The 26,410-nt window shown below is 42.8% G+C and overlaps 1 long non-coding RNA gene across 5 annotated transcripts in view; it reads left to right on the top strand.

Annotated features, from left to right (window-relative positions):
* The window catches only part of LOC306820830, a 90,085-nt gene that overhangs the window by 58,247 nt on the left and 5,428 nt on the right, over window positions 1-26,410 (top strand). The gene's annotated exons all lie outside the window — the stretch shown is intronic.

Below are 26,410 nucleotides of genomic sequence, written 5' to 3'. Positions count from 1 at the left end.
TTCATGGGTTTCCTTTTCTGAATAATTAGGAGGTTTGGATTTGAATACATACACAGAGACTTCAGGAGGCGTTAGATTCACTGTGCAATGCTCTGTTTAATATTTCAAGAATTTCCTTTTTCACTCAAGCCCATGAATATGTGTAATGGGTTCTTTCAACTTCCTTTTTCAAACTGTTGCTCAGAAACATGTGAAGTTGAGCAAGTTTAAAGTATATTTGGAATAAATGCAAAGTATGTTGCAACTGGTAGAATTTTCTTGTTAATAATTAATCCTTGTTCGTATTGCTGTGCAGCTACTTAAATGTTGCGTCAACCCTTTTCTTTGCATGTTAGTTTATTATGTTAATATTTAAAACCTGGCCTCTGTGAACTTGACTTAAAATGTTAAACACAAAATCAAAATTGTCATTAAGAATCCACAATAATCAGAGTGAAAATAAATATGACTGTCCTTGTTTTTTTTGGACCATTTGTCAGTTCAGTGAGCGCTGGAACCTCACGTTTTGATTGACATGTATCATTCTGTATTGCAACTGTCTGAGATATCCATCTAACGGAGCTAACAGCGCCACTTTTTCACAGCCATTTTCATCATGTTGTCAAAATCATCCATGCAAATAAACCAGCGATTGACTATTTTGAAAATAAAGTTTGTGGAATACTGGTTTGTTAGAATAGAAACCTATAATTAAATAACCAGTGGTGAGTGAAGGTCTAGCCTTACTGTTGGACCTCAGGGTGCAATACAAAGCTCTTCGTAGAGCCGGAGCTTTAAGGGCAAACTTGATGAACCAGTCTTCTGGATGTAATGAGTGGAGCAGGTAAAAGTGCCTTTGCATGACTCCACCAAGGCTCACCAAAACGTTTAACTCTCCCAATAGATGATGAGCCAGGAACAGCACACAAGAGCATCAAGGAACAAAGGGTGGATGGAGAGAGAGAGGAAGTGAGAGACAGAGAGGGAAAGAGATGAGATTGATAGATCAGATAAAAAGATAAGAATGGATGGATGAAACTGATTAAAGGCGCTATGTCGTTTTTTTTTTGTTTTTTTTCCTCAGCCTTGTTAAACTCAGATTTCTAATCGGCATCAAGAGCCTATAGAGGAAAATATCTGCTTTATTGGTGCCACTTAGTCATGTCGTTCTCCAACGAGCCATCTGCATAGAAAATTGGGCCTCACAGAGTTCCCACTGCTCGGTGTTTCTCTTTGTGGAGCTCTGGGGGCATTTTAAGTGTCATCATTTAGGCTTCAGTAGCCCCAGTCAAAATGAGGAGGGCCCTTATGATAATGACCATCACCCTTCCCTGTATGCTAAATGACATTACATCCTTTTCCCTCAATTTAAGATTTGAAATAGATTAGTTTCCCCAGAATAATGCCTGTTAGTAATGGAAACTCTTCAGAGGCTGAGCTGAAAATACACATTCACACATCGGCCCACACACACATACATCATGTTATTATCACACTCCAGGGGAAGTCTTATTAATCTTCAGCTTTTTTTTTTTTTTTTACCCTTCTTCCTCATTTGGAGGCAGCTCATGAACAATTCAGCTTCTGCCTGCTAATGGTGTTTCACAAGGCTCTGTGGGATATCTTTTATACATCAATAAGGGCAATTATCAGCTTAACTGAGAAAGCAGTGTCACCAGCTCAGCCGTGCTCTTCTCCTCCAGTATACTGTCTTGACTTGCTGTTGCAAAGTAATAAACCAGCACTGCCGGAATTAAGGGATACCCTTTTCTTCAGAGCCTACCCATTAAAATCAATGTAGATATCCTGGTTAGATGCTTATGTTTTAAAATAAGTGAAAACACGTGGGGTGGCTGTAGCTTGGCTGGTAGAGTGAGTCCGAGGTGTCCTTGGGCAATACACTTAACCCCTGAAATGCTCCTGTTGCTTCAGCAGCCGATGACTGTGTATAACTGGGATTAGTTACTTCTGATGGTCACTTTGTTGCCATCAGTGTGAATGGTGTGACATGCGGTGTAAAAGCCCTTTGAGTTGCCTGAATACTATAAAAGTGCTCTATGGTCCATTTACCATTTACTAGCTAATGGAATTTACTATCTTTAACACTATGTACATAGCATTGCAAAATAAAGAGAAGGTTGATATGGAGCTTTTATCACTTGTGTTGATTTAATATGCAAATTCAAAGTGCTTTCAAAGCTTCCGGGTGTTAATCAGACACCAAATGTAACGATAAAGACATTTATTCTTCAGTATTTTTCTTGATGTTATTTACAAGGTTTTATTTCAACTGTCTTTTGTTAAATTTTGCATTAATTATGGACATTACCCATGTTCATGCAGCCATATTAGTACACGAGCATCCAACATAAGGTATAAAAGGAAGTACTGCAATGTGCATAAAGGGGAACAAGAGGAAACCTACATGTGCGTCTCAGTCGGTCACATTTGCGCACTTCAAATTGTTCAAGTAATCGAGGAAGCGCTGCCACATCTCATAGTAGTTTTGCAGATCTCTCAATGCGTTATCGTAACTCCTCGAGTTTAAAATGTGCTGTTACATCTCTGACCCACCTTGGCGTGTGAGGGTGGAGCACGGTCCTTCCACTTCAGGAGAATAAGTCAACAAGTCTGAAGGGAGGCAAAGGCATTATTTACAAGGTTTTGTGTTTGCTTCATTTTTACCTCCCGACATCTACCCTCTGGAATAACAAGTTGAAGCAGTTGGCACAAGAGGGCACTACAGCCACGTTTACCCCCTGGGGATGCAACCCCACCCCATTCCAATTGTACTGTCTCTAAACCGTTCCAATGTTCTAAGGGGGTTTGGTGCGGCGAGGCGGCCGTGCACAGCTGGCAGCATTAGCGGCTTAACCCTTGATGCTAATGCTAATATAGGATTGGGCATGGAGCAGACATTGTGAGCCATATGACCACTGGCAGGCGGAGGCAGGAGGGCTATGGGTAGCTGGCGGTGAGCTGATCCATGCATGGATTACTGGACAGTGTAAGTCCCCTTGAGAGTGCCATCACTTGGGTTCAGTTCATTCTACGCTAATCATATCAAGTCTAAGAGATTTCACATGTTGGTGTTTCAACACGTGTTTATTATTCAAAGTCTGTTGTGCTTTCACGTCATTCCTATCAATGGACTGATCTTAGAAGTCCTAGTTATTTCCATTGAAAAGAACACATATATGACCTTTGTTTTTGTCTATTATAACTATCTTTGCTAATCATCAGGCCTTAGTTTTCTTTAACAGTGCAGCACAATCTCCCAGTCAATTTGAAGTAGTGCCCTTGGCCATCGCTCTCATGCTCCAACTGTCATATTGGTGCCACCATCTTTCACTGTGCCAACTCTTTCTTCATCTCTCTGTTCATTTTTTCAGTCCCCTAGTTGGCTGCCCAACTCCTCTCATCTGGTGAGACACCGGCCAGCAGCTGGCCAGACAAACCTGAGGTAGGAGAGTGGCTGTGGAGCTCAGTTGCCCTCAGAGGCCCACAAACCTTTGTGCTCAGTTCCCACAGCAGCTCCAACCTCTGTTTATGAACAAGAGGGATCAGACCAGGGCTTATATTTATAACCACACCACCATGACCGCCGCCGCACCATCACAGTAATCACCACTGTGCATTGAGCCTGAGCGTAGCAGACACTTGGCTTGCTCCAGATGGGCACTGGCCAGCTTGGCCCCTCAGCCCGACAACTCAGAACTGAAATCATAGATGGGCTTTGCCCCCGCCAGCTTTGAACTGGCAAACCAGTTGTTGTGATCTAGGGACGGAAAAAAATGGGGAACATGATGATAATGTTTCAGCTTAATCATTTGAAAGGTCAGTTTTGCTTTGTTCCCTGTTGTGCTTTGTATTGTGATTTGTGAGCGCAGGGTTTCAAATTGCTGGACTAATGTTCTCATGGAGAGTGTCTGTCTGTGTCATACATTTTGGCAGGCTGTATGTTTTTTTCTTTTTTTTTAGGCTGATTAATTTAAATGACTGCCAGAAATATAATTTATACTTCCAAATGAGGAAGATTAAAGGGCTTAGTGTTTGTCAGCTGTTTTTATTTTTATCTCTTTTTGTGTATAACGAGTACTGATCTCTTTGTGTACGCTAATTTTGGTTTCTTTCACTTTCAGAATAGTCTTTGTCCAAACCATATTTTGGTTACACAATTTGTCCCCAGACATGGCTATTTTACTTGGTCTTGAAAGAACATTTTCCCCCCCTTTTTGAATAATAAAAAAAAAAAGAGTTCCTTTGCTGTCTGAACCTTGGAAAGAATCAGTTGTGGTGGCTAGAAGTGAGGCCCGGTCTCACCACACAACTTACCACAACAACTTGACAATGCTACATATCCTCCCTGTTAGTAATCTAGTAGACTCATCTAGCCATAGCCACATCAGCAAACACATCCCTTAAACCACCTTCCTGCATGTCGAGGTCAGCTTCAGTGGCCCCGAGAAGCAACAAAGTATGCTTCACTGTGCCAGTTTAAACTTATCCCACATTGACAGGCCCATTTGAGGTTTTAGGGTGCCTTTCAATGGTTTTCTGTGGATGCCTTAAAAAACACCCATGGAGAGAAAATTGGTGGAAGCATTGGCTCTACAATGAGACCTCAACTAGATGAAAGGCAAACACAGCTTAGCCATGTTAGTCGAATGGCTATTAGCAGCTTCACAGTATGCTACATGCAGGTAATGGTTGTTGTGCATAAATGGTGATCAGATTAAAGCTTTTTTTTTTTTCCCTGCGGAGACCATGGGAATGATAAACAATAGCATACTAAAAACTAATGATGACAAGGGGAGTTCAATGAGCTCATTGTGTCAATTATACATGGGTAGTTTCAACAATGAGCTCAACAATATCATCAATACTTACCTTTCTTTTTTTTCCAGATCTGGCAATTGTTCCCCTCAACCAGAGTGCAAAAACATTTTCAAGCCCAGACATAAGGCCTGAAATCCAAACCTGTTCAGGATTAGTTTGAATGCCTCAGTATAGAGAGTAAATCCCCTAGGATTGACTTGCATCAGCCAGACTGTATTTCTGACTTTCTAATTCTTTGTAGACACAGTTCACACATTGAACATTGTCCATCTAACAGATGTGCATTTGTCTTAGCTCTGCTTTAGGATAAAGTTATACTGAGAGTCACATTTTCACATTGGTATGTCTAAACAATGATTTCATTGAATATTTTCTGGAATGTTCAATAACAGTCTCAATATAAGTTGCTATTTTTTTGTTGATGGGTACAAATTACACATCTGGAGAATACTAGTCGAAGTCAAAATGTTAAATCAATGTATATCTCGAGACTCAGACAAAAGATCCTGCCAGTGTTCACCTTTGCAAAGTCAGGGTGAGACACTGGAGGTTAAAAGGTTAAGTTGCTGGTCCATCGTTTTTGGTATTATCTTGTCTGATAAATAGCAGTCTCAAACTCAGTCCCCAGTTTAGTTGAAATCACCCGAGTCTTGGCTCGTCTCTGTTCTGTTTGTTTTATAATAATACACTTCACAGGCAGATATTTAGTCGTGTGCTTTTGCATTTTAACACATTATCATTGAATTCTGAGGGTGGAAAAAGCCACTCTGGCCATACATATAGATGTGTATAATGTTATATCTCTTTTGATGTAAGCTCACATTTGCAGACGTCCTCCATAATTCTACTCTGTAGAGTTGATTGTTCCTCTGTCCCTCGCATTGACTGTCTGGGAATGATGAAGGCATGTATCGATGGATGTATCCTAAGACCCAGTTGTCTTGTCATCTGTCCAGGGTTTGTGTATGTGCATGTGCATGCACAAGTTTTGCAAAGCTCGTAGTGTCGGCTTCTGAATGAGCGTGTGTGTGTGTGTGCGTCTGTTTTAGTGGAAGAGAATGGGATCAGGTTGCGCTGGGGGATAATCCTCCCAAAGCCTTTTTGTTCAGGCCTAAATCACTGGATATTACCCTGGCCATAAGTGATTTTAATTGGTTGTCTCATATATCACACACTCCCGCCTAACGCGATTGCCGCCCTGTAATAGGCTGAAGGCAGCCTCTGCCTGTTAAGTTCATGGGATAATAATGGGTTAGGTGGCAAAAATACTGGATAGAGAAAGTGATCAAAGGATCAGACTTATAGTATGGCCATCTCACTTTTATTGTCTGGCTTTGGTGCTGTTTTGGGACGAGGAGGCTGAAGTAGTTTTGTGTGTCAGTGTGTGTTTCCTTCCAGGATATTCCTGTCGTGTTTGTGTCCATTTTTTAAGTCACATGCTTGGTCTGAATATAACACTTACGCTCCCCTTGTCTTCCGTTTTTCCAATAATTGAAGACTTGGCTCTCGTGATGATTCCAGACCTCTGTTACCATAGTGATCATGGTGGCTTTGATAACCATGGATGGCTGTAATTCTGCTTCCTGCAGACTCCATTGACCACAGTTTGGCCAGCCATCTGGGGCTCTAGCTGGCTGGCTAGTGGGTCTTTGGTTCATGCTGGTTGGCCGCTGGCATGTTTAACTGCTGCTTGGCTTGTCCATTATTGTCTTTAAGCTGAAGGATTCCAACACAGTGTGTTACAATTTTGTAATTTTCAGCAGAAACTCTCAAACATAAGGACATGAATAATACCAAGACCACACGCCTCGATCCATGAAATGATGGAGACGACAATTCAAACGGTTGCGTCTTTTCTGTGAAAGAACTGATTCATTTAACTAGAGAAAACATAAAGGATATTGCTGAGGCCTCTCTTAAGGCGCGCCACACTCCTCAGTAATGCTGTAATGTGTACTTACTGATGTTGCTAAATCCCCTTGAGTTTACCAAACCAAAATGAAGAGCTTTTGCAACAAAGGATATAGTGATTGGAAGTTTGATGGAAGTGTTTGGTGCGATTGTTGTCACTCAGTCTATAAATCCCAAACAGCCTATGTTCAAACCAAATAAGCCTGATGGCATTGTATATCTCTTGTAATGGTTATGCATTAAGCCCATTCCTTCTTTAAAAGAATGCAGCTGAACAAAGAACATACAGCTTAATATATATTTATCACCTGACAATCAGTACGAGGTTTATTGGCCAGTTGTGTGTGAAAATAAAAGTCTCTTATTTAAGGTAACATTTCACTCAATTCCTGTCACTGGTTTGTCACTTATTTTGAGATTTTTGTGATGAGGTCATATGACTCAGGACGGTTTTTCCTCATACTGCTGCTCTACTTTTGCTCCCCACACCAAACCCTCAAATTATCTCTCTATTGTCATCTGTTGCAGACGAGACTTAAAACATAATTTCCTTCTAATCCCCTTTAAGAGCGGTGCACAATTTAGTTGTGCAAGCCCATTTGTTCCAGACAATATGGACTAACAGGCGAGACTCTTTGCTGCTCATTTGCTCCCCCAGCCACCCACCGACAAATCTCCACCACCACGGCACAGGTGCATGCCGTAACCTTGGGAGCAATGCAGAGCTTGTCTTTATGAGGCCTTGAGACATGGCATTTGTGGCATTTAACCCCCTCATCACTCTGTGACCCCCATTCACCCCCTCCCTCTGCTTTGTACTGTCATCCTCTCTCCACCCTCCTTCCTCTTTGCCCCTCTGCCTCACACTTTACTCTTCCTGCATATTCATCCTCTTCCACCTTCCATGCTTCCTTGTTAAATCTCCTTCTGTCACTGACTTCAGCCCTTTAACCTGGCAGGTAAACAGCCATAGTCCAGGTGTGTTTGTGTGTGTGTGTGTGTGTTTGTGTGTTAGGGTAACCAGACAGCCAGAGAATGTACCCCCCCCCCCCCCCCCCCCCCCCCCCCCAATACACTGGGCTAGCCTGGAGAGGGTAAAAAGATCTTGACAAGGTCAGTGAGCTTTGTAGCTCATAATTACCTGAACTGAGTCTACAGTGGATATGTCAAAGCAGCTGGAGCATGTACGCCTCACACATGGGAGAAAGAACATGCTGGTGGAAAAAAATGGATACAATTGATCTGAATGGATCCTGAGGATTTCTCTCTACAGTGTCTGTACGGTTTCCCTATGTTTAAGATTAAAGAGTCACATCCACATTACGGTTGTAAATCTGTGGTTGTAAATCAGCTTGGGTCAGAAGTAGAAAGTCCTCTAATTTAGGAAGACGAAAAGAGTTGTTTGCCGTTGAATAGAATAACATTTTTGTCTGTGAAAGCCCTATTGTTTGGGCGACATCATTTGTAAGCGCCTTCAAAAAGGAAAGCAACAATTTTTTTCCCACTTTTGTTTAGGTAAGATTTAGGCACTAAAACAATCTTCTTGCAACAGTCTTCACTTGATCGTAGTGGACAGCAGTCACATTTCTCACCGCTGATGTTTGAACATAAGCTGATCTTCTTTGGGGCGTTGGCTGAAAACATGGACTTTTTTTAAAAGAAATTGACCGAAGAAATTGAAAGAGAAAAGTGCAAGGCCATGAACTGCATGGAGCACAACACTGTACCAGCCATACTGTAAGATCTTTGTCTTTTTACAATCTCTCAACTCGGGCACAGTTTTCTACACGTTTCCAGATTATTTCTTCAATGATTTTATCTTTGGGGGAAAGTGTAAATCTGATTCATGTATCCAGAGGTTTATTTTTCTTCCTCTCTTGTAAAGGTTAATGTCTCCATGGCCTCTGCTGCTGTTGTTGGCAGTGCTATCTAAGATGTGTATCTGATTGTTGAACACATCTTTATTCCCTGCTTTCCTTTGTGGATTCCTGGTAATTCAGCTCTTGCTCACCTGATGATTTTACAATGGGGGAAGCCTCTTGGGCCCTCATTACCATCATAAATACGTATCCCACTGTTCCATTTTTCCCAATTTTCAGTTTTTTTTTTTAAGATTTATTTATTTGGCGATGTGAGAAGATAGTACAAAGACGTACCCGAGGTGGTGAAAGAGGAGGGGAGTTGATGTTGTTTTGGGAATGCAGACTCTCCCTTCTCCTCCTCCTCTCCTCTTTGGTTCATTCCCAGGATGTGATTTCCCTCTATAGGTTTTCTCTACAACGGGCCCTTGGCCCACTCCATCCCTCCTCTCTCTCTCCCAATGCTCACTCACAGGTGTTAACAGAAACTGCCATACTCATCACTCAGGCATCAGACGAGGGAGCACGCAGGTTTAAAAAACTGAAGAACAAAAGAGAAGACTTTATTGAGCTCATCATAAAATGTCGTTGAATCAGAGTCAACATTTGCAAGTCTTCCACAGTTTTAAACTTCCAGTTCTTTTTATCCGAACTTTGCAAAGGAAAAAGTTCCACGCACAAAAACTCACAGTTGTCTGAGTAAGGACAGGATATCCTGGTTTGCCTTGTGGTTTTTTCAGACTTTTGATGTCATGTCACGGTCCTGTAACTGCTCAAAAGAGAACAGCTTGAACAAGCCGACGTTAAAAAATTAAAAAAAAAGTCTACGAACAGATGGGTGAAACAATAGAACTTTAACGACATGTGATACGTAGTCTCCTGACTTCTTCTGTGATTTCACAAGATGCCAGTTCGCCTTTTTCAAAGGGAATACTCAAACTGGTTAGATCAGGATGAATCAAGACAAAGCTCCGACATGACTCCTGTATCCAGTTTGCCACTTTATACACTCGCTGGTTGTTTGATCACTACTTGTATCTATGTCTTTAAAAAAAAAGAAGAGGGAAAAATCAGATGAAAATCATTTTAGTGTTGCTGATAGATTTGGCACGCAACCTTCATCTGACCAAACCCTTTAGTTTCAGGTCTCAGCAGAGTCAAAATACATCAAACGGATGTTATTTGATTTCCTTTTTTGTATTATTTTTTTCTCCTTCGCATTTTTTTTTTTTTTTAATATGCAGCATACACTGTCACTTTGTGGTGTCACTTTATCCCAGAAACAAAATCAGGTGACAGTTCAATAAATAATGACACTTCCTTGGATTTGTTGAAACCCTTTCTTAATGAAAGTCTTTACATGCCCGTGCGTGCATGTTCGTGTTCTGTGCAACACACTGACACTGTCATCACTTTAAGCTTCAAAGGGACCGACATCTGTTGTCAGCAAGAGAGCATTAAAGATATATTCGCATACCACATAGTGATGGCATTACAAATACTCAGTATTGCACCATGTAATCATAATTCAAGCTGCCCTCTTTAAAATAAATATCTTTCATCATATCTTCGCTCTAATTTCATTTAGAAAAGGTTAATAAGCCGAGGCACAGACGGTCAAGCGGTTAGGTCATGCCCCATGTATGGAGGCTATCGTCCTCGAAGCGTTCGTTCCGGGTTCAAGTCCTACCAGCGGCTCACTCCCCGTATATCATTCCCAAATCTCACCTACAGATTTCCAACTCTATCCACTGTCTTAACAAACGAAGGCAAAAGATAGACCAAGCATGTACCGTGTTCTCCTTAACCATTACCCGTGAATGCAAACGTGTTCTCTCTTTTGGACACAGAAAGCCTAAGGCTGCATCACATTTTGAGAGCTCCAAAGACGGAGGTGCCTCCTCCCTGCTCCTCTGGCACTTTGCCTTCTCGGTGGGGGGGGGATCGAGGGGACAGGTGGGGACCGACTGGCCCATGCCAGCTGACCTGTCAGCTTTAGACCTTATGCGTTTATTTGAATAAAAGGATGGAGGTGAAAGAGGGGGGGGGAATTTGGTGAGGGGATGATTGGCTTTGGTAGGGTATGCATGCTGCTTCCCTTGTGGATGTGTGTGTGTGTGTAGGTGTGTGTGTGTGTGTGTGTGTGTGTTTGAGAGAAGGAAAGGTAGAGGGGAAGCGATGGACGAACGGAGGATGACAAGAGAGGGAGGCAGAACAGGATGGTACTGCTGATGGAGATGGGATGTGACAGTTCTCCCTGGCATTGTGTGATTAATTGGGATCAGGTCACCTCTTCAGTGTCTGGACAGTAATGCTATGCAGTCTCATATGGTTATTTACATACAGTGGGCTCTGTGTGCTCCACACACACACACACTCACACATGCACTGGAGGAGCACAACACGGCCCTCTATGTGGAATACTGTCATTATTTTTAGCACAGATACTAGTCCAAGTTGTTGTAGTAGCAGCAGTGGAGCTTGTTGGTTTCCATGTTGTATTCAGATACAACTTTTTTTCCCCCTTGTTTTTCTTTTTCATATTTTCCTTGTGCAGGAACAAATATATGTACTTGACAAGAGCTCCTACTAAGAAAGTGGTTGTCGGTGCTGAAGTTCCTGTGTTACCTTTTGCAAACTCTGTCTCAAAGCACCAGCCCCTCTTTCAGAAGGGGGGGGGAAGAGGGGGGGGGGATAAGATAGCATCCCCATGGAAAGCGAAAATACTAAGAAGACACATGGCACTGAATAATTTATGACCCAGCAAAATAGAGACAGCCACTTGAAGTCCTGAGTAAGTAGGAGATATAGACAGTGGTGACATATCAAGCCACAATAAAGACACAGGGAACAGTGGAGAAGGTTGGGGAAAAACGTTCTGTGAATTTCCCGAGTTAAGAGTTTGTTTTGGTTTCCCTGCACTGGCTGCCTCTCTGTTTGAAAGTTGCATTGCTTTGCCTTGTTTACCAAGTCCTCTTGCTGCTCGCTCTGTCACATCGGGGATAGTACCCAGGTGAGCGCCGCTGCACACAAGGAAAAGAGAAGCCAGTGGCTCTTTGATTTCAGACCGCTGGTTTCCTCCGATTAGCTATTCTCTCTATACCCTGATGAATCCACTGGCAGAGCAGCGAGAATAACGGAGGGAGACACTTCCATCCCAATCAGGTGGCAAAGGCACGGTGGCTGTCTGACGAGCTGCCAGGTTGGGTGCTGCCTTCTTGCATGCTAGGTGGGTTCGACATTTAAGACTTAACCCCCATCGGGCACAGAGAGAGACACCCCAGACGGCCCGCTGGAGCTTCCAGGCCCCCTCCAGTCTCTCCCCATTACACCTCAGCAGCACTGATGATGGCAGGTCACAGCGGAGAAGCTGTCCTCATGCCGCCCCTCACATCCCTGCCACTTTCATCTCCTTGCTCACTTCAAAAGTGACATCTGTCATTGCTAAGAAGCTCGGAAGCGCCATGTTCCTGCGATGTGAGGCTTTGATGGTGATTTGGCCCCAGGCGTTTGTCATACATAACTTAGGTGGAGAACAATGTGAAATCAGACTTGGATTTTAAAGGAGAAAAAGGAGTCTAAGTACACTACAGGAGGGTAAAATCAAAATCGCTCTAACCACTGGAGGGAGCGAATCAAAGTGCGTCGTGAGCTGGTAGAAGTGTCGTTCGTTGCTTATATCACAGTCTTGTCAGTTTCCTACTTGTTCGCCTCGTTACTGTGTCCCCCATCTGTGGAAAGGAGCTGCTGCCAATGGCAACCGAAACAGCCCAGTGGTAGAAGTATGTGCCATTTGGAGATCTTCCCGATTATGTGTTTTTGCTCTGCAACCACAGCGTACTTGAAGGACATGACACCAACCAATAGCTTTACTTTGAAGAAAATGCAGTGTGTTAAGAGTGCTCGTGAAGTGTAAGGTTGCTCTCAGATACAGCTCAAGTTCACTTCAACACTTAAAGACTGGAATAGTGATGACATATTTTTTGTAGGCCAACCCGGAAGTAGCTTTGCCATGGGTTTGAACGAGAATTCGCCTCTTGGATTTTTGCATTCGATTTTGGATCACTGCAGAACAATAAGCTCAGTGTCAAACACACGTTTCTGATGCTTAGACGTTTTGTTCAGCAGGATAATCTTTACAGATGAACACCATTAATATGAAGTTTGAAGCGTTTATGCAGTCGAGAGAAGTTAAAAGCTAATTTTATGCTACAAGTGAACCGCACTGCGGTCGGTTCATTTTGACGTCACGACCGTTACGCTTCATCGACCTAATCAGCGGTTTTGACAAGCTAGAAAGATGATAATAAGTTGTTTATTAAAGTAATATTTACAAGAGCACTGAAAAACACGATGAGAGGCTGTAAGGCGGACTAGTGAGAGAGTTCCCGATAAGATGACGTGTAATCTCCCCGACGACCACTGTGGTCTCATTTAGCCCCTTTTTAGCAACCCGCCGTTTTAAGTACACGTCAAAACTTTAAAATTCACATGTGGGGGGGGGGGGGGGGGGGGGGTCTTGGCTAATGTAGTTGAAGTTTGAAATGTTTTCATCATTTTATCTTTTTGTAACTCTCTGCTGGTTTCATTGTTTGGTTGGTGTTTACGAGCAGCTCTGAATGTGCATTTGTGCGCTAAGCTTTTTTCTTGGGCTCTGTTGCTGTGCATGGAACGAGAGTGTTGTGTTTGTACACGTGGCTATTTGTAAATCTGTTTCGATGACCCTGACAACTCTTTTTCCCCCAGAGCTGTCCGAAACACGCCGCTCGTACCGTCCTTGTTGTTGTGGCGTCAGTGACGCTTGACCCTCCGTCTTTAGCACCGTCCAAATAAACTTCAGCAATGTAGTCTTCAAATCTGCCAGTGCAACCTTTAGACCCACGCTTTCTCAACCTCCATTTCTCATTGTCTCTCACTCGTGTTTTAGTCTGTTTGTCTCCCGCTGTCCTTCTCTCCCTCCCATATTTCTTCTCTTTTTGGGGTTAACACAGAGTTCAGCCATCCCTCTGTTTCACCTCTCTCTGACTGACAGGCCTGTCTTCCAGATGCCTGCCAGATTGCCATGTTCCTTGTCAGTTTATATTTATCTTCGTTTGATTAATGAATCATTTAAAGGCCTGTTAAGTTCTCCTCAAGTGTGTGTCCAATTAACGTGTAATGATAAGCCACTGCCTACATTTTCTTGGTTCTCTGCACTTATTTCCTACAGAAAGCTTCAGTCGGGGTAAACGCCACAGTGCTCCACCTTTTTCCCCCTTGTCTAGTCTTTAAACGTGACCTGTCAGTGAAGACTGGCATAGAACTGAATGATCTAAGCTGTTTCATTATAATAATTCACTGAGCACAATGAACGGACTTTTACACAAACAACGAGCAGCCGAACATGCAAATACACAACGACATCATTAGACATTAAAAGACACAAAGGTTTGTCAACGTCGTCCACAAACACATCAGGGACAACAGTACAGCCAGATATGTGCGCCTCCAAGTCCTTTCACTTCCTCTCGATAGATATTTAAAGGTCAGGTAAGAACCCATGAAGCCTGCTTTATTTTCTGCTTTCTGTGTCCCGTGAAGAACTTTGACCTGAGGAGTTTGTTCACAGTTTATGGACTTGTATGTCTGATCTTTAAGTGCAGTTTGAATCCCTTCTGCTTGGACTTATGTCGCCTCATGCTATAGACCTCACTGATGTATGATCGATGCTGTCCTCACCGACTGATCTGATTATTGTACTATTATTTTGATGCCGTCTCCTTTGAGGAACCTAAGCTGGAGTGACACGTCTGACAACATCAGAGCGTGACAGCCTTCTTAGAAACTGTCCAATTAGTTTTCTAACAGTGACCCCAAAAACCTGACCGATGCTCCCCTCTACCACCTGCAGCTGCAGTGCAGTGATTGTCAACCTAAAACGTAAAACTACCCGACATTAAATGATTTGGATTGGATTGTTTTCCTTCAATGTTTATATTATGCAGAAATAAAACATATAAAGGAAAAGGGTGGGAGAAGAAATCGTAACAAAGCAGAAGACTTTTTGCACAGACTGAACTCATGTCAGTTTAAGTGTTCACAGGCTCATTTGAAACAAACACAAGGTGGTACTTGTGCTTTAATGAAAGCTTAAGCACTCAGTGAAGACATCCCTCATCCCTAGTTTACCCTGAGCCTGATTGATAAGTTACACAGCCTGCCCTGTGGCCCTCACCAATAGCATTGCCACCTTCAGTGATGTTTCTAGGGCCTGTTGGGACCCAAGGCAGAAGTTATTTCGGGGCCCTCCCACCAATACTCACCAGGGCAAAGACAGAGAATGAGATCAGATGGGGGGGCCCCCCTTTGGGAAGTTTTCTCCTGTCATTGCATTTTGGGTTACTTTGGTGCTTTAAATTTATAAACTGAGTTCGCCCCTGTCCACCTTCAACAGACCCAGGCTGTGTTGATGCCGGCTCCAAGTACTGATTATGCAGATACTACCTACCCTACCACATGGCCTCTTCTGGCCCCCCATATCTTTACTTCGTGGTATATTATCTTCACCGTCTTCTCCTGGCCTTACACATCACTGCCACAGACAATTCCAATGGTATTACATGCACAAATCGCTACATAACACCTCTTCTCCGCGTGTAAAACCTGTCCTTTCTCATTAGGAGATGACAGTAGTGATGTTTCTCTTATGAATTCTGATGTTTACTTTCTGAAAGGTGAAGTATTCAAATGCAACCGTGTTCGCTATCGCCACATTTTCACAATGAATCCAAATAGCATCCAAGACAGCCAAATAAGAAAAAAAAACATCCTGCGTTACACAATCAAATAACAGACCTCTGATACCACATCAGCTTTCTGCCTCAGAAAAAAAAGAAACACACTTATGCTACATGTGGTAGCTGAACGTAAATGTCACATTCCCCAATACTTGCTCATCAAGTTCTGTGCCGGTACATCAGGGAGGCGGGGCCGGCTTCAAACAGACCCTGCTGGGTGCTGATGAAAGAGTCGCCTCCATGGCACAAGCTGCAACGTTCATTTGTTTAGCATGAGCGCTGACAGATCTATCAGTCATATATATCCTGGAGAGAGTGATGGAGGAAGGAGGAGAAGAGAAAAAAAAAGAGGGAATAACAGAAGCGGGGGTGACACCTGCAGACCTGTGTATGTGTGTGTGTGTGTGTGTGTGTGTGTGTGTGTGTATTTTCCTCTTCATTAAAACACGATCAGGATTCAGGTATCCGCTTGTCAGCACCTGAATCCGTCAGTGTACATCCGGTGACTGTCGTTGAACGTTGCCTTTAAGAATCGCTCACTCATCACAGCTGTCAAGAGATTTGTTGATACAAAGATAAGGAAGAAAAAGAAACTCCTCACACACACACACACACACACACACACACACACACACGATCAAACACACAGATGTCCCCTTTCCTTGGCCTGCCATCCACAAGGAGCAGAGTGCCACAGATTCAAGCGCACACTGCATGCATTAATCATGACTCCGTATTAATCAATGATAGAAACACACACACACACAAAAAAAACATCCTTTAGCGCTAATCATCAGCACTGTCTTTCCCCCCCGAGCTATAATCTCGTCTTGTGGAATATCGAGCACAAGAAGCATTGTTGTCGGTGCATCACAGCACTCTTAGCTGTGGACAAGTTTACACTGATTGTTTCATGTATCTAGGCCTGGGCTCCCGGCGCCTGCCATGCTTTTGAACCTGGCCTTTTGTGTCCTCCAACGAAGCTTTTGTTCTAGATGAAACAGACTATGTATGGTCAGCAGTGAGCTTTGTCAGCTCCTACACAAGCGCAAACACTCGCACACGCGCGCACATACTGTAGGCAAGTTGGCAAGTGGACCCATACTTGTGTACAACAACATGTAAATCCATGCTCACACATATTTATAGAGTGCTGTGATGGGGGTTGAGGGTTAGCTGTTGTTGTTGTTGTTTTTTTTTTGTTGTTTTTTTTTCCATCTGCACTACAATATCCTACAAGAGCAATCGAAATTACAAGAGAGACTTGAGAATTAAAGTTTCATCTTACTGTAACACCACAGCCTCTACCAGGCACATCAGAGCATGGCTGTTTTCTTTTCAAAACACCACCGTGTTTGCTCTCTCTCAGGGATTAAGTTTACTTTTATCGAAAAAGAAATTTAAAGTAGGAAAAAACTTCGGGAAAATGTGTGTGTGTGTGTGTGTGTGTGTATATATATATGGAGTCACCCACATAAACAACCAGGTTTATGTATAATGTTGATTCACAAATCCTCATCTTGCCTTAAAAGCTAATGTTTTTGAATTTAGATGTACTGTAATGGGTTTCTCATTCAGAACAAGTTAAAGTGGAAGAATGAGTTTTGATTTATAAATTCCAATAATTACGGGAGGACTGCCTTGGAGATTCTTACTACATATAGCCGTTCACATGTGCTCATCATAGCTGGAGACTACCCCTGTCAGACGGGAGGGGGGGGGGGCCGGTGGATTTGCTGAGGTACGACGTGATGTAAATAAACAACGAGGAAGTAGCGGATGAAGCAACAGAGTCCTCTACACAATGCTATATTTAAAACATTCCCCCTTCATATCAAAGCTATGTGCAGTCCAACGGAGTGACAACATCCACAAAAGAGCGGAACACAACGAACCGACAAACAGAAAATGTGACGCAGCCGCTTAGTTACGTGCACAAGTATTGTAGTGGTCGTGCGCAGACACTCGACAGCATAGTCCCCGTGCAGCAGTAACAGTATAGAAACGTCACTCCGCTCCCATTGGCTCGAGCTGAGTTCTCCAGACATTATACAAATAGTAGGAGTCTGGCAGTGAGAAACTCTGGTTAAAGTCCGAGCGAAAAAATGGGGCTGTTTGCGTTCACGTCTACACGCCCTGCGGGTAATCTCCAGAGTTGATCAGATTTCCGTTTGTATGAAAAGGTTACGTGTTAAGGTTTTAAAACGTAGTCTTTTTTTTTCCCCTTGCAGAGTAAAAACAGCATACGTATTAGATACAATATGACATAGGATTTCAGTATTGAGGGAATAAAAAGTCATTTTAAAGTAGAGAGAAAACCCGACGATGTTCCACAAGTCAGTGTGTTTCTTTTGAACATGAGTCTGCACTCACTTTCACTCACTACTCGTATACATGCATGTAGTTTTCAGTTAGTTTGGTATTTTCCTATTAGTATATGCTCATTGTCATTCGAGGGACGATCCTCTAAAAGATTCTAATGGAATATTAATATTATTTGGGTGTACGCTCTGAGGAAAATTTGACTGCACTGTCTCTGCAACACGTTTTATTATTCTCAATCAGAAATCATGGGAACAAGATCACAACGAAGACATAACACGGTAACTGAAGACGCAATGGAGACGATGCAGGCCTTTGGTTGTTTCTTTTCTGATGTGGCGGATTCTTGGTCGCCGTTGTTGATGTGATGGTAATGTAACAAAAGCTAATACCACAAGTCTTTTGTGCTTGGCTGTGTTTGTGATAAAGGAGAAAAATGGGGACAGCAAGATTTACTCCTCAAATACTAAGGGTGGTGCATGATAAAGTAAGCGAGCATCCTAATTCTGGGGTCTCTCAATTTTTCAGCAGACGTGATGAATTGAGTTTTGACTGATGTTTCCTGAAAGTGGCAACACGTGTCCCTCTTACCCGGCTGCTGCAGTCCTCTCGTCTACAGATGTGTCGCTTGATGTACCCGTCGAATGGCACACTGCCACTTAATAAAATATCACACTTGCTTTGACAGGGAAGCCTTAATTGAGTCCCTTGTCAGTTTTATCAAACTGTGTGTTATCATCATTTGAAACTTTTTTTTTTCCTTTTATTTTTTTTTCCTCCCGGTCTCTCTTGCTCCTGAAGAATATGCGAGCAGTTGAATTATCCGTAACCAAGTGAGAAGGGGGAAGTTAAGAAGAAGAAGAAGAAGAAGAAGAAGAAGAAAAAAGCGAAGGAGAACAACACGAGGATCGAAGAAGAAGAAAAAATAAAAAAGGCAGAACGTGCGTTAAAGTGAGAAAAAGCCGATGAGGAGGGGGAAATAGCCCAGAGAGACAGTAAGTTGGGGCGGGGGCGGCTTTGGCGGCTATGTTGTCATAGGATTCATAATTCAGGTTCATGATTTTAATTTCCCTCTGTTGTTATCAAAGGCCAGTGAAGCAGCAGGGGGGGCCGGATGGTAGTTAGCTGGATAAATGCATATGAGATGAGCTCGCGGTGTTCTGTCACAATGCCTGGACAACATAATAGGGATGGAAATGTGCTGAGAAGAAGGCAGTCTCCTCTCAAAGTGACTTCCTCTTTCAACCAACATAAACCCACAATTGGGTTATTTACAGGAAAAAACAAAAAACAACAAAAAAAAACAACCCATTGTTTTCTGTTTTCCTCAAAAGCAATGAGCCATCTCTGAGCCCCCAAAGTACATTCAATCACACAGAGACACACAATATGCTCACAGTAAGCACCGTCGAGATTAATAATAAATTCTGAACGTGTTTGGATCAAGTCTTTTGATTGGATAATATTGTCTCGCACGTCTACGATAAAAAACAAAACAAAAAAAACAACAAGCTGTGTATGTGTTTCCTGAAATGTAGGGACACTGTTACAAACTGAAACTGTGACAGGGTGAATCCTTTGGCTTGGTAGTTAGCTTAAACATGCAAATAAGCCTGTTTGAGGGCCTGTCAAGACAAATGGGTGCAAACCAACACAGCGAGCGTTTACCACGACTGTGTTGTGTGTATCGTACAAACTAAAGAATGTATGCTACCAAAACTATTAAAAACACACACACACAGCATTGCAGGTTATATCACATCAATTTCTTGATTTGTTTTTCTTCATATTTTCCACTTTTGTATCCTCTCTTGCATTCCCTGATTTCTCCCCTCTCTGTATCTCTTTAGCTTTGTAGTGCCACTGTACTTCTCAGTCGGCCAGTTGATCATTAATTTATCAAAGTTCCTGCAGTTTGTTTGACAGCTGCACATGCCTTTATCTGACCTCTGTGTTGGGTAAGCAGGTGCACTTGAAGTTCAGTGAGTGAGTAGATGCTTGCAGATTGATCATGTGTAACATTTTGGGCAAGTGAGAGTAAGATAACTCGTCTCTCCCACTAACTCGCTGCCAAACACAGTGAAACCCCAAATGTCTCCATTTCAGATGCAGAGAGACAGAAGAGAGTTACTCCTACTGCTGTATCGCCTGAACCTCCAGTAACGCCCGACATTTTATTCCTGAGGTCATTGAACTGTCTGTTGAATGCAGAGTGTGTGTCCCTGCGTGTACGATGTAAAGGTACAGGAGACCCTGCTGCTGTCATCACACACCGCGGCAGACGCTCATTATTGTGAGGTGGATTTAAAATGGGAGCGTTCCATCTACCAAGTGTGGGCATCGTTTATGCTGTGGCCGTATTTACGCAGAGTTGATGACAGTGAAGGGAGCATGTGTGTCACTGATTGTTTAATGTTAGCAGCTACACCTGAAATGTTGTGTGAGTCACAGGCAGACCAAGGCGTGGGGTGTTTCGGGTTTAGCAGAAGTAACTATCCCTGGGCTGGTCATGCATACTGCACCTTTTTTTTTGTAGCCTTAAAAATGGTTGATGATATAACACTATTCGTCAAGCTTGTGATGGAACGTGTTGCTGATCCTCTTCTGTGTGCGTGTTAAAGCCACTGTCAGAGGTTCTGGAGCCTGTGTGTGACCAAAGTAAGAAGGGTTTTATACCCCAAAATAAAAATAAACCAATTCAATAAAAAAAAATAAAAAAAATTGGTTTAAACAAAAAACACACTGCATTCACCTGGTCATTTTCTGTGGAAAATTGCAAAATATACCGCAGAAAGAAAAAGTATCCCAATGTCGGTTGTTTCCAATATTCCTAGAAACTTGTTACACTTACTACAACTGTAATATATCAGGGTTACCTTCCTCTAAACTCCCTTTTTCACATCTGACCTGACCAGCTCATAATCAGCCCAACGGCAAGATTAGTTTCTTGATGGAAGGCAGACAAAGATCCATACAACAGTTAGAAAATTGCCATTAATCGTTTTCCCATTAGATGTGTAAAAATATCTCCTTTGCTGCAATGTTGAATCAGGCGAGATGGGTCTATCCGAACACAGGGACGTAAGGATCTTGACTTGGACCCTCTTCGACTGGTCTTTAAAACGTTTAGTGAAGTCTCCACCTTTCATAACTGTCCTACAGTCAGACAGCCTTGTTTTGTCCAGTATCCCAATTACAAGGGGACTTACTCAAATAGACGAGTGATAAAATGTGTTTTATTAAACACTGGGTTTGGCACTTTATTACACTGATTTCCAAAAATGAGTGACAGCCACTGTTATCATTGTTAGTTTGCTGAAAGACGCCTCATGTAGTCTGTTATAAAGCTTGTGGACACATGAAGGACGATTGTTTCACTCTTATTGTATTCATCTTTCCACCTCTTTCTTTCTCTGTACCTCGACCTCTGTAATCAATGTTTTCATGCCCTTCTATGCTCTATCAATTCTTAAACTTTCTTTCACTTCTGCTCAGAGTCAATGAAGAATGTTGTAATATTTATAGAAATATGGCTCGGACTGGATGCTCTGAACGACCTGGAAGTAAAGTCCATCAGAGGAGACTAGTGTTGTCTCTCCGGTAAGGACCTTCCACACCTTCCTACTTCGGCCTGTCCTGCAGTGCAAATACTGTCTCAATTCTTTAATTCAGATATATCTAGTTATTGTTCAGTATAACATATTACATTGACTTGCAGTTATTGGTATACCTCAACATTTACCTATAATACAAACCTGTACAGTGTGTCTTTTATTCTTTCCCAGTAACACCATCGTTCTCCTGTGTTTTCTCTCTTTCCAGCCTCCTTCTTTTTTTCTCCTCCCTCTTTCCCCCTGAATAAAGGTCTGCTGGGGCATTTTTGAGACATAGGCTTCCTGGACTATTTTGGTATCAAAGCTTTGAGGCAGCAAGAGGCATGCTCTCTGAAGTTGACATGTAAGGAGAGGAGGGCCTTCCTCTCTTGCTGGGTTGTAGGGGGCAATGGGAGGGGGTGGTGGGGGGCACTCAGTATCCCTGCCAGGAGCGGTCTCTTCCGGGGATATGAGCCTCAAACGCTTCCCTTCAAGCTAGATCCTCCCAAGCCATTGAGGAGGCTTACATTTCATGTGTTTGGTGCCCTGTTGACAGTATGTATGGATGCATGGTGATGGGCGTGTTGGGGTGTAGGTACATGCATACATTTGTGTTTGTTTGGGATTCTATTAGCATGGAGAACAGCTGCGTTGGCGTGGTGGGGTTTTGTAACACAATTCCACTTTTTTTTCTTGCGTGCTACATTTGAAAAGAAACAAAGCTTCATAAAGTAACGTCATACATTGGTTGCCCCTAATGGCAGGAAGAGGTAACAAGGTAGCTCAGTCTGAAGGGATTTGGGTTGGGAATCAGAGGGGTCACCGGTTCAAGTCCCAATGGAAAAATATGGAAGTTGGTCTGGTAGCTGGAGGGGTGCAATACCACTTCTCGAGCACTGCCGAGGTGCCCTTGATCAAGGCACCAAACCCCTACTAGCTCCAGTGGAGCCAGCCGCCGCACTCTGACATCTCTCCATTATTGCATGTCCACATGTCCTGCTTGAGCATGTGGTGTGATTCAGGCCTGTGTGTGTGAGAAGCATTTCTCTACAATAACAGAGTGCGAACCACAATTCCCCCCTCTGGGATTAATAAAGTATAAAGTAAGAAAAATATATTATTTTATTTCTTTCTTAATTAAACCTAATATGTTTAGTGGATGTAATGCATTGGGTTCAAGAGGTCAGAAATCTCCAGCAACACTTGTAGTACGACGATCAACTTCATTAAGAAATTAGACCAACACGTTTCGGCCTGTGGCCTTCATCAGGGTCATACAGTACATTGGGTTCAGCCATTACAGCTTTGTCTGCAACTAATACTAATAATAATTGAGTCTACAGTAGGTGTTTCATTTGATATCAACTCTAAGTCTGAAAACTAAAGTCATTATTAAATCAACTTTCTCTAATAAGTCAACAAGAGGGAATTTTGGTCACTTAGATTTGTGAATAATTTATATTTCCCTATTGAGCTCCATTTTTAGGGATTAAAAAAATAATAATAATTTAAAAATAAAAATATCTCTTATAGATTTTTTTTCTTTTTTTTGTGCGTGCGCTGAATTTAATCAGCTCCAGCCGCGTGTGGTAGACTCTTGTCCAAAGGAGCCACTCTTCTTTTTCTCTCCATGGCTGAGGAAGTCCAGCTTACAGAGGATCTGACTGTGAAATCCGCACTGACCTGGCTAGTCTCTCTACCAACACGCTGCTCCCTGATTCATCTGCTGCCAACCCCTTCAAGTTATTCATCTGGAAGAAATATGCATTCATCATTGTATTTTTAATCACACCAAATAGATAGACAAAGAGAATGCCTGAGGGAGAAGGGGAGCAATCTACAATTCCCAGAGCTCAGATGGTATTCCTGCCCTGCATCGCCAAACATTCCCCAAATTGACTCTGAATGAATTTATTTTTAATGTGTGGAAGATGCTCCACCACAGAGAATAGATATGATGTGTACATGGGGTTTGTATTCCTGTCTGTTGGCAGTGTTGTAGCATATATCTGTGTGTTTTCCTTTGTATGTGCATGCATCACAAACACAATTGCTGCAACACGCGTACACCTTTAAATGACTTTGTCTGGTTGCAAGCTTTTGCATATTTGTTGTGTTATTTTGTGCATCTTTCTTGTGAGATTTTTTTAAAATTTAGTGTACATTGCAAAACTGCATAGTTTCTACATTTACCCAGCACAAAGCTCTGACAGTCTTCATTGTGTAAGCAGGTTTTGACCCAACTCCGCTCAGTCCAAGCACAATAGTGTTAGGGGAGCTGTTTGGCCTAGCCAGCCCTAAACAAATGAGCAAGCTCATTCCTCTATTTTCCTTTTCATTGTGTTCATTAATAAATTAATTTATCGGCTCGTCTTGGTTCCAGCCTAATTGAGTCCCATTGCAGCCTTCTAAGTAGGACAAGTACGGATCCGACAAATGGAATAGTATCCGGCCCTCGGTCCTTTGGGCTATGCCTTGGCCCCATACCCTGGATCACACGGCTTTGTTAGCTCCACCACATGTGTGTAGCTTTGTGTCTGTGCGTGTCAGTGTGTGTGTGTAATAGATCTGATACTTCTTTCATCTGCTTTGAGCTATCTGTTGATTATCTCCGTGCAGAGCAGTCGTATTCTGTTTTAGCCTGGACTGGTTGGAATGAGGAGGTGGCTCTCTGAAGATGGGAAGAGAGAAAGAGTAGAGAGAGAGGAAGGGGGCTTCCTGTTAGCCCGTCAGAGATGAGCTCCTTCAGTGTTGAGTAGCTGCATATACACATACACTAATGCACAAGTTTGTGCACCCATGCACACACTCAAGGCAAACAGATGTGGGCTCACAGAAAAGGGAGGGTCCTCTATAGCTTAATGCCATTACATTAAATTTTAAATAATGTTATGCAAATCAGAAATGACAGGAGATTATCTCCTTGGGACCTTGAAAGGGATTCGTCAGTTCTTATTCCAATAGCCCTGGAAAATAGCCCAGACGTCCTGAGTGGAGAAATATGGCAGGGCGTGACGGAGCCTGCCGCTGCTGAAAAAAGGAGACCGTGAGAAAAGGCCCCAAGTGTTGGCTATTAAAATCAATTTACCCAGGAAGTCAATGAAGAGAAATCCCTCAGTGAAGGCACCTCCGAGGACAGCTCAGGGGTCCTGGAAGAGGAGCACAGGCGGGGATCGAGGATGTGATCGCTGCATGCCAAGGTGAAAGTAACGCTCGCCAGAGGAAGGAGGAGCAGATGTTGCAGAGAAAGGGAGGCTGAAGACTGTCTTTCATGTGTTTATCTTGTGTTTAGCTGCTTCCTGCCTGTCACTTTCACATGGTGACGGAGAAGTTCTTTGTTGTAGGAGTTTGATGTGGAGGAGAAATATTCTGTTCGCAAGCTGTGGAGGTCCGGTGGTTTTGTTGTCCTTTTTCTCCAAAGTGCCAGTACACACTGACAGACTGTACGCACATCATGTTAGATGATGTAGGGCGGCACAGTGCTCATCACGACTCCTTCATTGTCCTCGACTGCTGTCAACATGCCTCTCCCCTCCCCTTTCCACTCTCACTGCAGGCCAGGAGTGCAGCAGCCATGCTTGCACAACAACCCGTCTCAATATTGTGTTAGTGACAGAGCCATCCATTACTGAGAAAACAAAGTCTTGTCTGTCTCCAGTGCTTTGGGCCAACAATTAAAGACATCACGCCAGCAGAGGGGCACAGAAGGAGGGCGGGGGATGGGGGTGGGAGACGAGCCCTTATCAGAGTCTTTCCATCAAATATTGATGAACCTAATTGAGGTTCTTAGGCGCTACAAAGCTTCCTGAAGAGTGTATATGTTTTTTTATGGCAAAGTACAGTTCTGGTCTAGCGGAGCAGACAGCCAGAAGAGTGCAGTCTTGTGTGTAAATTGCATGTTATGTAGTCTAACTGCAGGCAATTGCATGTCATTGAGATGGAAGATGAGGCAGAAACTTGTACCAATAAAAATGTTCTCCAGCAGATGGAAAGCATGTCAACACCACATTATTGTTACAGACTCTTTTCTGTTAAATCTCAAGAAAGAAATGTAAATATCAAATTGTGATCATATTATATTTGTATAACTTTTTTCTTTTTGAATATTTTTTCCCTATTCTGTCCCAAAAAAAAAAAGAAAAAGAAAAGAAAAGAAATAGCATAGTAGGCTCGCCTTTGGTGTACGTCTTCCTGTCTCACTCACCTCTCCTTCTCTTTCTCAGATAATACAGGATTACATTTCAATCTTTTTCAAAATATAAAACTTTGCTGCTGCAGTTTTTATCTCTCTCTGTCTCTCAGTGCTGGTCCCTGGTGAAACCAGCCTGAGAATGGCAGCTTTAATTTGCAGAAAAAACAAGTTGAGAATATTGATTTTTTTAAAGTGTTTTTTTCCCCTCTGGTGAAAAGAAGAAGAAGGAGAAGGAAAAAAAAAACAAAAAAAACTGTCTGCTATGCGAAAACCTGTAGCCCTCAATTAAGTGGGGCTTGTAGGTGTGTGTGTTTTCATTTGGGCACGGTGTTCACTTGAAATGACACATTAAAGGCTGTGTTTTACTTCAATCAGACTGTGAAAATATACACACAGACCTAAGTGTCTCTTGAAAGGCTCCGATGTTGGCACACACACACGGCACCATACAGCACCAGACAGATGGGCGGTATTTATCTTAGAATAAGAACCATGTTCTCCTGCTCCAAGAAGGGAAAACACTGGCTTTCCCACTTCTGAAGACGACACGTGTCCTGGAATTCATGTCAGTCGATGTTCACAGGGTCTCAAGTCTCACTTCCCTTTCCCAAGACTTTTTGTAAATCACAATCATCTTATACAGCCCTTTTTTTCCCCCCTATGCACCAAACAGACGTCAGCGCTCTGCTCTTTGGCTCCATCCTCACGCTGGACTATGGAACCACTGCGCCTCACAATAAATTTTCACTCACAATAAACCTTTAGCGGCTTATTTGATCTTATTGGGTGAATAGCTGGTCCCTGTGGTAAGGCTTATCCCCTTTTTAATGTAAGGCCCTATTTGGGGTTCTGATCTGGTGCTTAGGGCCAGGAAGAGTTGGGTATCAACACAGGGACTGACTGGAGCGAGTGGTTGTAACACGCCATCCCAAAGGCTTT

The sequence above is a fragment of the Symphodus melops genome (assembly GCF_947650265.1).
Source record: "Symphodus melops genome assembly, chromosome: 3".
Lineage (NCBI taxonomy): Eukaryota > Metazoa > Chordata > Actinopteri > Labriformes > Labridae > Symphodus > Symphodus melops.
The sequence above is the reverse complement of the archived record's forward strand: the minus strand, read 5'-3'. Positions and strand labels throughout refer to the sequence as shown.